This window comes from Pseudopodoces humilis, chromosome 16, assembly GCF_049639895.1.
Source record: "Pseudopodoces humilis isolate 2021_Gansu_Grassland_sample_001 chromosome 16, ASM4963989v1, whole genome shotgun sequence".
Lineage (NCBI taxonomy): Eukaryota > Metazoa > Chordata > Aves > Passeriformes > Paridae > Pseudopodoces > Pseudopodoces humilis.
In genome coordinates this window covers 7,750,397-7,756,502 of record NC_142215.1, presented here as the reverse complement: position 1 = coordinate 7,756,502, position 6,106 = coordinate 7,750,397, and the positions used below count along the sequence as shown (strand labels likewise).

Sequence of the window (6,106 nt, the reverse complement as noted above, 5' to 3'; positions counted from 1 at the left end):
GAGGCGGACAGCACCCCTCCACAGCCCTGCACCAGCAACTAACCTCCCTTCCCCTCTCCTCGGCACTCCTCTCTCCTTTTCTCCTCTTTCTCTTTCCCCTCTCTTCCTTTTTCCTCTCCCCATCCCCTCTCCCCTTCACTCTCTCCCTTTCCCTGGCCTTTCCTTTCTCCCCTCTTTCCTTTCCATCCATTTTCTTTTCGTATTCCCGACTCTTTCTCCCATTTTTCCCTCTCCTTGCCATGCACCCCCCCATGCAGCGTGCCTCTCTCACACCTTCTCCTCCCCCAGCAATGCCCTTCCCGTCCGGCCTCCGCACCTGGGGGCTGCCGAAACACCCTTTCTCCGCAGCCACACGCGGAGCCCGCCCGTCCCGAGACGTGCCTCAGGGACGCACCCGCGACCCCCTACAGATCCTCTCTGCTCCCCGTTTCCCCACAGTTTTAATTATTTCCCCTCCAGGTTCTGCTATTTCCTGCAGAGATTCTTAACGTGATGTGCGTGTAGCGGCGAATCCGGCACATACAAATAATAACAGCAACAATAATCAGACTAGAATGCCAGGAGGTAAATATGATTATCTGGAGTGCTTAACTGACCTGCTCCTCACTAAAAATAAAAAATAAATTAAAAAAAAATAAATTGTAATCCCTTGCCGCTTCTGAACATCGCCTTTCTTTAAATCCCAGACGAGGGTAAAATGTGACCTGCTACAAAACGAGGGATCCGCGAAATGAAGCGATCTCGGCGGGAGCAGCCGCGGCAGAGCGCTGCCTGCCGGTCCCGCCGCCTCCGGCTCCCGGCGAGCTCCGCTCGGATTATTTATTTCACCCTCTCTTCGCCCTCCCCCTCCCCGCCATCCCTTTAAAAAAAAATTAAAATTAAATAAATAAAATCTACGAGATCTATCAGGCTAAAAGCTAAAGGACGAGGGCTGCCAGCCCTTTGCCAGCCGGCGCTGCTCCCGGCGCCCAGGCGAGCCCGGCCACCCCTGCTTGGCTCCCGGGAACTGCCGGTTCCCTCTCGCCTCCTGCCTAACGAGAAACGGGCCCAGGGGTGCTCTGGCCTCCCCGAGGGGGCTGGAGAAGGTGGGAAGAAATATTTTCTCCTTCCCCAGCCCCTCGGTGTCTTCCCCGCGGCCCGGAGCCGCTCGGGAGGGGATTTGGCCGGCGTTTATTTTAATCTACCCTGGAGACAGGGGGGGAAGAATTGCCATGAATGGGATCTCCTTAATTTTACGGCCTTTTTCTCCTAATTTATCGGTTTCGCTGTTAGGGTGGTCGCTGCTGGAATGCTGGCGGCTGGGGCTGAGGAAGTCGCCCGTCCGCCCCGCTGCCTCGGAGGGCAGCCCGGGGGTGCGGGGACGGTGGCACCGAGTGGGCACGAGGGGCTCTCCTGACCCAGGGACCGGCCTCGCTTTACCCCCACGGGGGAGGCCCGGTTACTCACCGCGGGGCCCCGGTGGCGGGGAGAACCTTGGGGCTCCGCCGACCGCTCTCCCCGTTCCCGAGGCCGTTTCGGCGGCGATGCGGCCCCGCTCCAGCCCCGTTGTCCCTGCGGCAGCGGCGAGGGGGCCCAGACGGGCAGAGGCAGCCCCGCTAAGCCGCAGCACTGCCTGGCTGCCGCCTTGCGAGGTCTCCCGCCCGCCGTGCCGAGCACCCGGGCCGCCGTGTCGCTCAGGAGAGGATGCCGCGGGTAAACCACCGCACCTCGCTGGGGCTGGAGACGGGATCGCCTCTCTCTGACGGTCAAAGGAGGTAATTTTCTTGGCAGAAATATATACGATATTATTTTTCTTCCCTGCTCCTTTTCGGCAATGCGTTGCTCTGTTCGGAGCTCTCGCCTTGACCCTTTCTGTACAGGCAGAGCCCCAGTAAGTGGGAGAGAATATCTTGCGCTTGGGGTATTTTTGTTTGTTTTTAGGTTTTGGGTATTGTGGATTTAAAAAAAAAAAATTGGTTATTTTGGGGTTTTTTGGGGGGTGGAGGGAGGTTAAGAGTTGTTTGGGCTTTCTTTTTGGAGCAATTTTAGCAGGATGCATACAAAATGGCTCCTTGGCACAGCGCAAAGCATCAGAGAGAAGCCTGGGGAGGGATCGGCGGGGCTGCCCTGGCTCCTGAGCTCCGGTGGCATCTCCCGGAGCCAGCTCGGTTCCTGCTCCCCTGGGCAGCCCGCGGGGGCCGCGGGACTCTCCTTCATCTGCCCGAGAGAAACCAAACCACGGCGGCGGGCGGCCCGACGGGACGGGGAAGGACGGCGGTGCCGGAGTGGCTCTGGCCATGGTGCTGCACCGGTGCCGGTCCTGCGGACCTTCCGCCCCAGCCGCGGGCAGGACGGCCCCGCTGCCCGCTCCCTCCTCGGGTGACCCCAGGCGAGGCGGGTGGCCCCGCTGGCCGCACCTCGGAAGAGCCCGGTCACCAGGCCGCCCCTGAATTATTTAACGTGATCGCCCAGGAACGAGTCCGCTGCCTTCCCCTCTTCTACGTCCTGCACGTCTGACGTCACTTTTCTTTAATTAGGAGAAGTTATTTTTAGCCAACCTGGAGTAACCCCCCACGCCTCGCAGCCTCGAGCTACATCTTCTCCTAAATGTTTTTTGGGGTTGGTTTTATTTATTTAAAAAAAATAATATTTTTTTTTTTCCCCTCACTTTCGGGGCTTGGCAAAGAAGCGGCAGCTCCCGACGGGCTTGAAGGAAACGCGTCGCTTTGTTTAGTAATTAAAAGCTGCCTCTGAGCAAGCCCCGGCGCCGAAAAGGCAAAGCGGCGGCATCTCACCCCCGGCTCCTCTTTTCTCTCCGGCCGTCGGGGCCGGGACCCAGGCGGGGACCGGCCCGGACCTTCCTCGCTTGGCGGGGCGAGGTGCTGCCCGTCCGGGGGCCGGGGGTGGAGGCACGTCGAAGGGATCCAGCCAGGTGCAGACTTTCAGGCCACCTGCACTGCTATGATTCGGGTTTCCTTAAGGCTGAGGCCTAAAATGTGTTTCACTTCCAGGGTGATACAAGGGGGAAAAAAAACCAAAGCAAAACAAAACACAAAAACCAAATGACAAACCCCGAGGAAATAAGCGTTCTCGGGAAGGCAGTGAGCCAAAAAGGAAAAATGAATGGGGTGGGGGGGGGGGGGGGGGGGAGAAGCAAAAAAGAAAATTAAAAAATGAGGATAAAAACAGAAAGAAAAAGAAAATTGTAATAAACAAGGATGAAATAAAATAAAAATGCTCTTTTTTTCTTTTTTTTTCTTTTTTTTTTCTTTTTTTTTTTTTTAAGCAAAGAAAATGCATACAGCAAATGAAAAATGAAATAAATCCTCCAGCACCAGAAGCCGGTGGCAGATCAGGGCACAAGCAGCGGTAGCCCCGTTGCTGGTCCTCAGGGGTAAATCCGAGCAGGGGAGCAGGACGCCCTGATGTCCTCCCCCTCACCCCTATAAACAGGCCCAGCAGCAGCCCCCGCTGCACCGGGAGGATGAACTTCCTCGGGAGCCCGGGATTTCTCCCGCGGCCTAAAGCCTGGGTGTCCCGGAAGGTTCGGCCTCATCCGTGCGTTTTGGCCGGTGCCGCTTCTCCGACCGGCGGGAGGGGAGGTTTTGGGGAAACTCGTCAGCCCCCAGCAGCGCTCGGCCCCGGCTCCCAGCCGTCCCGTCGGGGCTCAGCCCGCCCCGGCCCCTTTCCCGGACTGCAACGTCCCGGGCATCCAGGGGGAAGCTGCCGGAGCAAAAGCGTCCCCGGCAGCAAAAGGTCCCCTGTGTTTCCCACTCGTGCTCCGCCAAGGGTGAGCCGGGGCCAGGGAGCGGCGCGGGGCGGTCCCGGTCCCGCTTGGTGCCGGCACCTGGAGGCGACCAACTTCCCGGCGGGGATCGGCCCAACTTCGTATCCCCCCTCCCTCTCTCCCTGCCTCCCTCCTCCCCTCCGGCAGCCGGTGTGTTCCCCCCGGAGGAGACCGTCCCCCCGCACCCTCCCGCCTCCCCGGGGCCGCCCCGCCGAGGCGGCGATGCCCGGCCGCGACACTCACTCTGCTGCCGTGCGGAGGGCAGGACGGTGGTCCCCGGGAGAAGCGGACGGCGGGGCCATTCCCCTCCGTGGGGTGGGCGGAGGGGCGGGCAGGGCTGTCCCCGGCCGAGCAGTGCCCCCCGCAGCCCCCAGCCCCGGGCGCGGGCCGGCGCGGGCGGCGGAGGCGGCTCTGCCCCGGCTCCGTGCGTCTTCCCGGCTGCTGCCGGTGCCGGCTCTGGTCGCTGGCCGGGAGCTGCCGCCGCCGGCAGGCTCTGCCCGCACTGACGTCAGCCCGGCAGCCGCCTATTCACTCCAACCATGGCGGAGAGGAGGAGGAGGAGGGAGAGGGGGAGGGGAGGAGGCGGTGGGAGGGAGGGGGAGAGGAGGAGGACGGGAGGAAGGCGGCGGTGGCGGCGGGGGCTGGTGGCTGGCAGGCTCCGCCGAGCAGAAAGCGCAGCCCCTCCGCCTCACCCCTTAATTACCCCCCGAGGACGGGGCTGCGCGGAGGAGGGGGGCCGTGTACCCCCCTTTCCCCCTGGTGAGCCTCGCTGCCTCCCGCTCCCCCGGGGCCGCCGTCGCTCACCTGGCCGCCCCACCGGGCACCCCACTCTTCCCCTGCGCCCGGAAAGCGCTTCTCCGGGGGAGAGCAGAGCCAGCTCCCCGCCACACCCCGCCACCCGAGTCTCCTCTTGGTGGTGCCCCCCATCTCTTGAGGAACGGACCTCGTGGCGGAGGACAGGGAAAGGGCCGCGGCCGCCCCTAACCTTCCCCTGGCCCGGGCAGCTCCCACCGTGCCCCGGCCGCCTTCCCGGCCCCGCACCGCTGTCCAAATGCTGAAAGGACCCGTGACTGCCCGGTCCGGCCCGGCACGGCCCGGCCCGCCTGCGGCCGTCGGGCAGAGCCGAGGCACAGGCTGCCCCCGGGCCGCGTCCCCGGCCCTGGAAAGGGAGTCCCTCCTGGAGCTGTACCGGGCCGGGCCGTGCCTTCCCCGACGGACAGGCCGAGCCCGGAGCCCGATTCGTCCCGACAGCCGCATCGCAGCGCCCGGGGGCCACAGCGAGCTGGAAGCGGGGCGCGGGCACGCAGGTACCGCCGGCGCGTCCCCTCCCTCTCCCCTCCGTCTCTATCTTCCTCATCGTCTTTACAGAATCACACACATACTGCACCGCCTGCAGCCTCTGCTGTAAGGCTCAAAAAGCCCTCCCCAAAAACCCACAACCCCCCGCACCCCCACCCCTCCTGGCACACCTTTACTTCGCTTCTGACCTCTCCTCTTCCTTCCTGCGTTTAACCTGGCTCCTAATTTTTATCTCCGATTCACTCCTCTGATGCCCCGGAGCGGCTCTGGGGAGTCTCTCGCCGCCCCGATGAATACACAGGGATCCCCAGACAGGTTTTCTATGTAGGAAAAAATAAACCGATCGAGCCCGAGAGATCTGCAACAGCCAAACACGCCGCCTCGCCTTTACATTCGTGTTTTTAAATTCCCCCGTTATTTTCCTTTTTTGCATCTGCAAGTTGCCACGAAAGGAAATACAACCCCAAATGCCACGGCCAGCAGAAATCGGAGCTCGTTGCCAAATTCCGTAGTATTTTATTTTAAAAGCAATTGGCACCATTAATTTTTTTTTTTTTAAAAAAAAACACGTCTTCTCCTCTTCCCGGGGAGTGTAAGAAATCCTTTTGCTCACCCAGAGTCGAAAACCTAATGGCATTGTCGTTAAACACGAAAAGGAGAATATTAAGAAATTGCAACACTCCCTCCCGAGCGCTCCCCCCCTCCTAGTTTATTTGCCCTAATAATTAATTCACAAGAGCTTAACTTCGGTGTAACCCCGGCGGTCTTTTCATTAAAAAATCCCCGCGTTTCCTATTGAATTAGCTCTGCTCCATTGTCGCTGAAATGAAGACGCCAAACCAACTTTTACCCTGAGCATTTTCTCACCAGCCCAAAGAAAAGTCTCTCTCCTTTTTCTTTTCTCTGTTTTTTTTTTCTTTCTTTATTTTTCTTTTTTTTCTTTTTTTTTCTTTTTTTTTCTTTTTTTTTTTTTTTTTAATTCAAGCACCCAGGCGATGGACGTGTCCTGCAATTTAACTACTTTCAAATTCTTTGTTCGGG

At 59.7% G+C, this 6,106-nt stretch overlaps 1 pseudogene; it reads right to left on the bottom strand.

The window, feature by feature from the left end:
• Positions 1-910: 910 nt before the first annotated feature.
• LOC148183018 (uncharacterized) lies at positions 911-5,123 on the bottom strand (annotated as a pseudogene).
• Positions 5,124-6,106: the final 983 nt, after the last annotated feature.